General features: G+C 37.4%; 1 protein-coding gene across 1 annotated transcript in view; it reads right to left on the reverse strand.

The window, feature by feature from the left end:
- Positions 1 to 12,009, reverse strand: part of PDE11A (phosphodiesterase 11A) — a 523,355-nt gene that overhangs the window by 98,915 nt on the left and 412,431 nt on the right. The gene's annotated exons all lie outside the window — the stretch shown is intronic.

Here is a 12,009-nt window from a genome sequence, read left to right on the forward strand (position 1 = left end):
TTCTTTCTTAGAATCAAAATTGTGTATTGGTTCCAAGGCAGCAGAGTGGTAAGGGTGAGGTAATGGGGGTTGAGTGACTTGCCCAGGGTCACACAGCTAGGAAGTGTGTGAGGTCATATTTGAACCTAGGACCTCCCATCTCTAGGTCTCAATCCACTGAACCATCCAGCTAATCCCTAAACTTCAACTCTTTAGAGTACTCTGAATACCAGCATGACACCTACTACAAATATCCACAGGCAAGACCACAGGCAAGACCCAAGTTTGCATGGTTTCTTGACTGAGTACTTGAATATAACAACTTATTTAAGCACACTTTGGCATATAAGGGGCAGCTAGGCAGTGCAGAGGATAGAGTTCTAGGTCTGGAGTTTGGAGCTGGAGTCAGGAAGTCTCATTTTTATGAGTTAAAATCTGACCTCAGACACTTTCCAGTTGGGTGATCCTGGGCAAGTGACTTAACCCTATTTGTCTCAGTTTTTTCATCTGTAGGATGAGCTGGAGCAGAAAATTGCAAGCCATTCCAGTAACTGCCTAGAAAACCCCAAATGAGGCCATGAAGAGTCTGACACAACTGAACAACAACAAAACTACATTTTAAAATGTCAAGTTAAGAAAGTGAGATCTGTTAGCGGCCAGGCTACAAAATGGCTGAAAATGGAAAGGTTAGACTTTATTACTAAGACATATGTAAAGGCCTCATATAGGCCGTAGAAATCTCATACATGAAAACATGGTGCTTTACTATTGAAAAGAGGGCATTTGACTTTGTCTAGACCCTTTTCTCTTTTTTTACACAGTTTTTTTTTTTTAATTTTAACAAAGCTGTTGTCTGCTTGCCTAGGTCAGAACTGCTTAGATATAGCATGTTAAAGACTTATAGGGAATTATGCAAAATAAATTAAGCAAGATCAGGAAAACAATCTACATAGTGAACACAGTATAAAAGAAAGGAATTATGGCAAAAGAATTGAAACTGAAAGCTATAAAAATATATTGGTCCAATCATAAGCTCCAAAAAGGGATAGAAAAGTACCTCCTCATATCTCTTTCTTGGGTTTGGGGGAACAGGGAAGGATCGGTGCAGAACACTACATACATTGGACTTTTTCAAAGCATTAGTTAGTTTTGCTAAGCTGGTTTATTTATTTTTTGTTCTTCTTTTTGGATATAAGGGATTTTGTTATAAGGGATGAATCTCTGGGAGAGTGATAGTTTGGGAAATCCAAAGCCAATAATGTGAAATCAAAATTATTATTAATTTAAAGAGTAAAGATTTAGAAAAACCAATGATCAGAAAAGAAAAATAATGGGATTTATGCTGAGGATCTGTGCAAGGATTAATCTTTATTTTCTCTCTCTTTTGTAATTTATTTCACTAGGGAGAAAGGACACCAGAGCTGGAAACATATAGGGACAGGCTTTTCCTTAGAGGAATGGTTATCAGACAGTGGATGGTCTATCCTGTTTATTAATAATACATCATGGAAATGCCCTCTTTTTCCTCCTCCCCTGCCCAAACCAAAGTGCCTGGCAGATTGACAGTTAAAAATCATAAATCCAGTAAAAATTGTGCCCCTTATGTAGTAAAGGAGGCTGTCTGAATTCACTAAGCAGAGAAAGCAGAAATATTTAAAGATTAAGGAGTCCTGTAGCTGATAATGTTTTCATTAATTCATAATAAACCAATTAATAACCCGCATTCATTAAATGTTTTTTCTATACTAGATACTGTTCTAGGCAGAGTGATAAAGAAAAAATGTGAAATAATCCCTACTCTCAAAGAGTTTATAATCTACTGGGAAGGGGATATAACATAGTCACAATTTGGTAAATAAAGGGTGCATATGTGTATACACACATATGTGTATGTATACATATACACATGTTATATATGTATATGTATGTAGGGCATGAATGTCTATATGTGACGTATATGAAAGTGATTTTTTTAGGAGGCATTAGCAATTTTGGTAATCAGAAAAGGCCCTTTGAACAGTGTCTTGAAAAGAATTAGAGATTATAAAATGCAAAGATAAAGGACATTCAAAGCCATGAAATAGATAGGAATAATTTATTCAAAGACTTAGAGATAGGAGATAGATTGTTGGATAGGGGAAATAGCAAACACACCAGTTTTACTGGAACACAAAGTATGTGTAATCAGCCTAGAAAAGTGGCTACAGCTGGATTGTGAAGACCTTTATATGCCAATCAGAGGAGTTTGTGTTTAATCTAGAAGGTACTTACTGTAGGACCATGGCCTCTTCTTAAATGCAAAGTGATATGACTCAACCCATGCTTTAGGAATATGAATTTGTCAGCTAGGTGAAGGACAGGTTAGAAACCGAAGACTGGAAGCAAGGAGATTAAGAGGCTGTTTCAATAATAAAGGTAAAAGATGATGAAAATCTAAACTAGTTTGAAAGCCATGTTAGAAAGAGAAGAATGCATACAAGAGACACTTAAGAGGTGAAACTGACAATATTTGATAACTGATTGGATATGAAGGAGAATGAAGATTTGAATATGGCTTGTAGACTGCCAATATTGGTAACTATGTCCTGACTAGTACAAATAATGAACCATGTGAAGTGATTATATGTATTTCAAATGAAAGTTATAAGTATGTACGATATAGTAATTGGTTCCAGAATAATGGGAATATGCAATGTGAATTTGAATAATATGACCACTTCTCTGAATTCATTATTTGCAGAAGTCAGGACCTAGCTATACCTCCCCAGGAGAAACAGGAAGTTAGAAAGGAAGTGAGTTTAGAGGGAAAGGTAAATGAGCTCAGTTTTAGAGATGTTAAATTTAAGATGGCTATGACATTCAAATGGAAATCTCTAGCAGAAAATCAGAGCTGCAGAAGCTTAGTAGAAACATGAAGATTAAATATGTAGATTTGAGAGTCATCTATGTAGAGAAGATCAGCAAATTTGTGAGACTAGATGAGATCATGTTGGAATAATGTATAGATTTAGAAGAGAAGACATAGGGCAGGGTCCTTTTCAAAGCATAAGAGGGATGATATCAATTATTGTTCTGTGAAAGAGGCTGGAAAGATGTCTAGGAAGAGTATCACATCAGGGAAAAGTCATGAGAGCCCTGAGGAAAGAGTATATAGAAAGAATAGCTAGCATTTTTAGGGGTTTAGTTATGAAAGAGAAGAGAGATATGGAAAAAAAAACTTAAAAAGATGATAGGAAGAAAGGAAACAAGCATTTAATAGTTCTTGTTTTGAGCCAGGCATTGTGTTAAGCAAGGGGAATACAAATGCAAGCAAAAGGAAAGACAGTCCTTGACCTCCAGGGGTTACATTCTAATGGGAGAATAAAACACATAAAAGAAAGCCAAAAAAATGATCTGGAGAGAAGAGGTAATAGTTTTGATGCCTGGAAGCCAGTAGGGGAATGAAGGACAGTCTGGGTTCCTTGGCAAAATGGAGGCTCCAAGAAGAGCTCACCAAGGGGATGGAAGAAGGGATCCTTACAGTAAGAGGTTCCATGCTGAGAAGGTCAAAGGGAATGTTGGATGTTCTAGGGTGAGAAGAGAATCCAAGTGCTAAGAGAAATTTCAGGAAGAGATAGCATAATCTGGAAGTCCAAGAATCAGGAAAAGGGTTGGGGAATGGTAGGGTAAATTGATATATATTTTTTTAAGGATGGAGAGATTTGTGTATGTTTGCAGGCAGTAAGGAAGGAAGGAGCTAGCAGGTAGGAAAATGTTGAAAATTACAGGGGGAAGATGATTAATAGAAGAATTTGCCAGGGAAGAGAGGAGGAGGGAATGAGATCAAGTGCTGAAAGTGAGGCTAGCTGTGAAAATATCCATCTCTTTATCAAAGACTGGAATAAAAGAGGAGAGAATAGATATTATTTGAAATATGAAACTGGGGGGAAAAGGGAGCCCATGAAGGATGATTCAATTTATTCAGTGAAGTATGAGACAAGATGTTCTGGTAAGATGGCTGGTATAGATAGCTTGAGTAGAGAAGAGATAGTTTGCAACTGCTGCTCTGGAGAGTTGTGACAGAAAGTCAACCGAAGAAGAATGAAAAGAATTGGCATGAAGCCAATCTAAAAGGCCAAATTGAGATTAAAATATTAATTTGTAGTGGACTCAAGTTAATTGTGCTTTTGTGTATCCCACTCTAGTGTTGTGAGTAAGAGTGGGAAGGCAGATGATAAGTGGTAATCCTGAGTTGGGATGTAAGGCACGAGTAAGACATTTGGGTAAAAGAACAGAGATTAAAGGAGAGTATAAAGTTGGACTAAAAGTTTAATTTTGAAGGTAAAGTGGTATTTCCAGAGAAAACTGATGGACTGGGAGAGCAAAAAGGGATAGTGTAACTGGAGTTTATGGTGATGATAGAAAATGGATTTAGGAAGAGCAGGGCACAAGGAGAGATAGAAGGATAGGAAATTTTGGTCACATAGGGGAATTTCAGAGTCATGGATTATGGAGGTGGAATCATGGATTATGTGGATTTGATAAGAGAAAGAATATAATCAGCCCTGTGTATGGGCAAGGTCGAGTGAATATACAGATTATGGGAAATAAGGAGGTTGATTGACTAGAGAGTAAGAGCATTTGAGGGGACCAAAACATGTAAACTGAAAAATGCAGTGGTATCTGTAACTTGGTACTTGTGATCTGGCATCTTGCCTCCATTCATAAGAGATAAATTGATAAATTATTATTGGGAAATGTTGGTCTTCATGATTGGAATACTTCCAAGACTAAGTGAACCAAAGATCTCCCATCCATATTGTTTTATTTCTTTCCTCTTTCATCCATTCATATGAGTCAACATGTCTCCTGGAACACATCCATTTGGGTCTGTTCCAAGAAGCAGTTTTTCAAATCTGTTTCTTTCTAGACCTAATATCTCAGATGACCCCAGTCTCTCATCTCCCACTGCATATTAGGTATCTTGACATGTATGTCCTGTAGTTATTTTAAACTCAACATGTCCCAAACTGAACTCATTATCTTTCCTTCCAAGCTCTTCTCCCTTCCAAACTTTATTATGACTGTCAAATGAAACACTGTCCTATCAGACCTCCAGGTTTACAATCTAGGTGACATTTTGACTCTTCATTATCTTTCACCCCCATATTCAAATATATTGCCAAAGTCTGTAATTTTCAATGTAATTTCTCTAGGATACATCCCCCTTTCTCTTCTGATACTGCTACCATATTGCTACAGGCCTTCATTTCTTTCTGTCTGAACTGCCACAATAGCTGGATGATGAATCTATTTGCCACAACTCCTTCTCCATTCCACTCCACCCTCCATTTAGCTGCCAAAGTGATTTTTCTAAAGCACAGGCCTGATCATGTTAGGTCCTCCCTTACTCAACAACATCCAATGCTTCTCTATCATGTCCAGAATCAAATATACAAACCTAAATTTGCCATTCAAAGCCCTTCATAACCTAGCTAATCCCCTAATCTGACCTTTTCAGGATTCTTAGACCTTACATCCCACCATATATTCTTTGATCTAGAAACATTAGCCTCCTTACTGTTCCTGAGATGACACAGTCCATTTCCCAACTCCATTAATTTTTTCCTAGTTGTCCTCCATGTCTGAAATGCTCTCTCTCCTCATCTCTGCCCACTGGCTTCCTTGGCTTTCTCCAAAGCCCAACCAAAATCTTACCTTCTACAGGAAACCATTCCAAATCTGTCTTAATTCTAGTGCTTCCTCTTTCTTGATTATTTTGTTTTATATTACATTACATCCCCCATTAGACTGAGAACTCAAGAGTAGGAACTGTCTTTTTCCTTTGTTTTTTTTTTTACCCTCAGTACTTAGCACAATGCTTGGCACACAGTAGGCATTTAAATATTTATTGACTGACTATGTTACTGACAGATAGCAGGAATCATTGACAGAAGAGCTTTGTGTATATGTATATATATATATATATATATATACATATACACACATATGTACATGAGTGTAATATCTAAATACATGTATATATGAATATATACACATTTTGGTACATACATATAAGCATTATGTGTATAAACTCTTTTCTCCATCAAGAACAGTGGAGTCACCACATTTAGGTGACAATTGTATAGCCTTGGAAGTGCTTATGGAAAAAGTAGAAATTGCATTAAAGAAAACAAATATTGGGGAAAGCAGATGTACCAGAGTAAGTAAATATTGAAGAGATATTTGAGAAAAGAGATATAGTTTTAAGGGTATTGAGGCATTGGTTCTCAACATATCATAAGGAAGAAGCAATACTAAAGAAAAGGGGGAAAAGTCATAAGCCTTATTATTACCTCAAAAAGTGACCAAGAGAACATGAATAACTACTGACCCAATTATGTAACATTTTTGTAAGATAATTTGTATACACATAGAGACATAAGAGTATTAGGAAGCAATAAGCAATCTTTTATAAGTAATTTTCCACTGTGAAACCAGTTTTAATCACATAATTGATTGAAAACTATAGAGAACACAAGAGCCCATCCTCTTATTGTTTGTCATCTATTAAAAAAAGTATTTGTTTCAGTGAGATAAAATAGAGCTTTAAAGTTTCTCCTCTAATAAGATGTCTCATGCATCTATCAATATTAGGCAATTTTTCTTTAGACATATAACAACTTTATTTGAAGACTCTCTGATCATTAATATCAATGGAGGCATAAAATATGGAGATTCATACTTGCCAAAGAGGGTCTTCACCACTGGCACAGAGGAGAATATCAATATAATGGGGATTTTATTGTATCCCTAGAATGAGTACCTTGAAGGCACCCTAAAAATAGTCTTTGGAGGATGCTGCCTAGATTGCCTAATATAGAGGCTCTCTGTATCCCATAATACATGGCTAGAGGTGGCTTCCTTTAATTGGTTGTTTAACTAGAACAGGCTGCATCTTTAGAACTATAAAGACTGAGACAGGTGCTCCTTCTGTTAAGCTCTTCTTGTGTCTGGAGGGTCACCATTCACCCATGGCACAGGTGCCATGAATATGGGATGTTTATTTTGTTCTGTTTCATTATTCCTTTTCAGGTTCAGGTGCTGGTGGGGATACCAATTGGTTTAGGGAATGAGATCCAGGGTGACCTTGGACCTAGGACTCTAGGTGGGCTGTTGAAGCATGCCAGTCCAACAGGGAAATCTTGAGAAAACAGGGTGACTGGGATTGAACCCAAAAGCGATCTTTGAACTTAAAACCAGGACTGTGTGCACTACTGGTAGTGAGCAAATCTCTGAACTTTATTCCTTTCTCTTTCCCAAAGTCTTGAGGTTCTGTAAAAGGGAAGAAGTAAAGCCCCATCTGTTGGGGAGTGAGTTTATATTTATGTGATTATACCTTTGGATTTGAATATTCTTTTGTAAAATTCAGTTTGTTAGTGATTAAATGAAACTGGGGTGTGGGAGATCCCCCATCAGAGGGGGCTTAGAGCCATTTGCAGAGAGTCTAGACATCCCCAAACAAGAGTCCTAGAAAAATCTGGGGGACAGGTTTAAATGTAACATATATGGCCTTCCAGGCAGTGAGAGCCAAAGTAGTCAGTGTTATGTAAATTAAAGTGCAGTTCCTCTAGATTATGAAGTCCTCTAATATTTCAGTTTACTGTTAACATTTTGCTGATTGCATCAAGAAATGGAAGAAATATTATATAACTTCCAAAATGCATCTCATAATCATTAAATACAGGTTAGCTTACCCATCCACCCAGGAAAAGCAAGTAGATCAAATATGATGGATTATCATATACCTATAATTGGATGATCTATAGTTTTTCCACATATGTATGTATATAAATAGTATTCCATGACTTCTAGTCATTCTGTATCATATTAAAAATATTAATAGAACTTTGCAATTTCACAAAGACAATCCAATCTACTCCACTCCTGTTCACTTTGAGGTCTAATTCACTGTCCATTTGCAGTGACTATTGCCAAGTTCTTTAATGCTCTAAGTGTCTCCCTGAAACTAGAGCTTGTGTTTGTTTTTTAAAAACCCTTACCTTCTGTTTTGGAATCAATACCATGTATCTGTTCCAAGGTAGAAGAGCAGTAAGGGCCAGGCAATGGGGGATAAGTGACACAGTCCCAAAGGTAGGACATATCTAAGGCCATATTTGAGTCTAGTCTCTAGACGAAGCTTTCAATTCACTGAGCCACTTACCTACCCACATTCTTACATTTTTAAACTCCAACTTTCTTCAGACTTCTCTTCCTGAGTTCAAATCTGCCATCAATGAATGGTAAACCTACTAGTGATGAGATAGATTCTCTATACTTAACTAGTTGGACCTTTGGCAAATGACTTAGTCTGTCACATTAAAAGATAAGTTTCTGAATGCATGGTGTAATGAAAACAGCTAAAGACTGGGAGTCAGAAACCACTGGGTTAAAATGTTAGCCCAGAAACTCACTGTATAGCCTTCAGTAAGTCATTTAGATTCTCTAAGTCTTAGTTTCCTCACCTATAAAATGTGCATGATAATGATTTGAGCATAATCCATCCCTGAGGGCTGTTGTGAAAGTCAAATGAAATATCACAGGCAAAAGCCCTTCCTAGCTATGAAATTCTGCATTGTTTTTGTTCAGATGTGTCTGACTCTTTGTATCCCCATTTGGGATTTTCTTGGCAAAGGAAGTAGAGGGGTTTGTAATTTTCTTCCCCAGCTCATTTTACAAATGAGGAAATTGAGGCAAATATGATTAAGTGACTTGCCTAAGGTCACACCAGCTAGTGTCTGAGGTCACATTAGAACTCATGAAGATGAGTCTTATTCATAATTATAATTACAAGCACAATTATAATATGTGCTACATATTTAAGATACATATGTATACATATACATACAAATATATTTCATGTTATATGCATCTATAGTTCTAGTCATGAAATATATTAACAATAAATTGTTACATTATAGAATGCATTAACATTATTTTTTTCCTTCTGTGCAAAGGGGAATAGCGTCAGGGAAAAAAAAATGTAGAGAAACAATTTAAAAAAGCAAATGAAATGCTGTACTTTCAGGCAGGCATTTCCTATTTTTAGGGGCTTAAATAAGTAAGAGGGCAAAGAGAATAACAATGCCAAAGGAAGTATTTATCAGTGACTTTCCCAAGTATGCATATTCTTAAAGGAAGACAACTGAATGCAATATAGCACCTGGCTTAAAACATTCTAGGAGGCAACTTAAAGGAGGAAAGACTATGAAATGTAATTATGAAATTGAGGACTGTTGGGAGGTGGAGGGGAATGGGATTGGACTGTCACCGTAGATTAATGTATACCAGTATTTCACTTCTGGGACGCAGCCTAAAGCGACAAGATGGGTTTTCATTCCCAAGAAATGAGTAGAAGAGATTATGCTAGAAATGAATAGAAGGAGTCTCCTAGGAGAATATACTACAAAGCTGCACCATACTGATATTTAATCATCAGGGGCAGCTGTAATAGAGAGGGGGCTGACTGGGAAACATCATCCCTAGAGAAAACAGGGCAGAGGTGTATTAACAGAGCAATTTCAAAGGACCATGGTATTGCTGCCTTCACTTGACTATTGATCATTCATTGCTCTCACACCAATACTTAAAATTAAAGATAAAATATGAAAATGCAAAGGTTCAGTAAGACTGAAATAATACACCACACATGTTATTCATTCACTTATAATTCTCTTTTTAAGTGGAATTTTGCACTATCCATTGTAATTTGTTCAGATTCTCCAACAATTTCCTTAGAGCCTGATATGAAAACAGCCATGTTTGTGTATTTGAATCCTCTACTTCCAAATTACCTGAGAAATCAAGATAGATAAATTTTTCCTGGAGGAAAGATTTGGACACTGGCACATTCACTGACCAACTCTTATTCTGAATGTTCAAAGGCAGGTTTCAGAATGCATGGTGTAATGAAAATAGCAAGAGACTAGGAGGCTAGTGGACTACTGGGTTCAACTCTCAGCCCAGAAACTCATTATATAACCTGAAGTAAACCATTTAAGTTCTCTCAGCCTTAGTTTCCTCATGTATAAAATGGGAGTGAGGATGATTCTAGCACAATCCGCCCCTGAGGGTTGTTGTGAGGGTCAAATGAAATATCACAGGCAAAAGCCTTTAGTAACTATGAAATTCAGCATCATTATAAGCTATAATTAAAAGTGTCCATTATAGTTGAGGGGAAAACGCTAGTGTGCAGTGTATCATGGAGTGTCCTCAGCACAAAAGTGACTCTAATTGGTGCAAAGCTCTTGACGATTTTGTAAAGGGGTAGACCTGCTGAAAATTTGTGAGATGAATATGCCTGCATGGAAAACCAGCAGATAATTTCATATTAAACACATACTGCAGATCTCACATGGTGTGAGGATAAAACAGAATAAAAGCTTGTTACCAGTGATTAAAAAAAATTACAGCAGGGATTTCATCCTTGTCAGGAGCTCTTCTCCAGAAAAACCACTTCTCTGACGGTGCCTAATAGTCTTAGAGAGTCGGTGAGATGTTCAGTGACTTACAGAATCTCATGACCAATCCATGTCAATGGTGAGACTTGGACCAGACTTCCTGGGAGAGGCAACTCTCCAAGCAATCTTTCCCAATGTCTTGATGTCTATTAAACATTTCAGGAGTTGGATGACCCTGGGTAAATGATTTAACAGCTCTACATTTCTGTTTGCTCAACTATAAAATAAAGGGATTGTACCAGATAATCACTGAGATCCTGTCCATCTCGGTGCCCCTTGTGATTCTAAGTCGTGGGCTGTGGGTGTCAAAAAATAAATGCAGTAACAATTCACTTAGCCATTGGGCAGTTCTCTTTCTGGTAATCTAGACTATCCAGAGTATGGCTGACAGAAAGATCTCTGAGCAGCTAACCTGGGCATGCAGCAAGATGCACCAGCATTCCTCATTGGGGAGGCTCCCGTCCTCACTTGTTTGTTGTTGCTCAGTCCTTTTAATCATGTTCAACTCTTCATGACCCCATTTGGGGTTTTCTTGGCAAAGATATTGGAGTGGTTCACCATTTCCTTCTCAGCTCATTTGACAGATGAGGAAACTGAGGCAAACAGGGTTAAAAGACTTGTCCAGGGTCACACAGCTAGCAAGTGTCTGAGAGCCTATTTATTCCATGTACAATTCTAACAACTTTGGCTAGTTTGCTTTCATGGCCTGGGGCAGCTGATAAGAAGCTTATTATAAGTAGTGGTCAGAAGAGAGAGAGGAAAGCAAAGTGAGGAGAAGGAGGATTCCAGAAGCAGTTACAGTATTGTTGTAAGAATAGCTCTATAATGAGGGAGATGCCACTACAACTATTTTTTTAAATAGCAGATAGAGGAGCTTAAAATAGACTGTGTAAAACTATTCAGAATAGGGCAAATGAGCCAATATATCTTAATAGCACCTGAAATCATCACTGTATTTATATAGCACAATACAATAACTAAGTCTCACAATTATAACTAAAAGTCAATTCTCTTTAATAATAATAATAGCTGGACACTTCCCAGCTGTGTGACCCTGGACAAGTCCCTTGACCCCATTGCCTAGCCCTTACCACTCTTCTGCCTTGGAGCCAATACACAGGATTGATTCCAAGACAGAAGGTAAGGGTTTAAAAATAATAGCTGGCATTTATATAGTGCACCAAGTTTTGTAATGCACTTTACAAATACCATTTCATTTTGTCTTCATGATGACTCTGATTGCTATTACTATCCCAGTGTATAGATGAAGAAAAGGAAGCAGGCAGAGATGAAATGACTTGCCCTGGTTCACACAGTGACTGGGTTTCAGAATGGATTTGAACTCAGATCTTCCTAACTTTAGGTCTGGGCTATAGTGTGCCACCTAGCTGCTGGAAACATGACAGATCGATTTGACAACATTTATATTTGTACCTCCCTAGAGCCCCACACAGCCCAGGGACGGACAACCTTTTTCTTTTTGAACTCAAAAATCACAAAATTTGTGTTGTATCCATGAATGAGATGTATA

Source organism: Monodelphis domestica, chromosome 4, assembly GCF_027887165.1.
Source record: "Monodelphis domestica isolate mMonDom1 chromosome 4, mMonDom1.pri, whole genome shotgun sequence".
NCBI lineage: Eukaryota > Metazoa > Chordata > Mammalia > Didelphimorphia > Didelphidae > Monodelphis > Monodelphis domestica.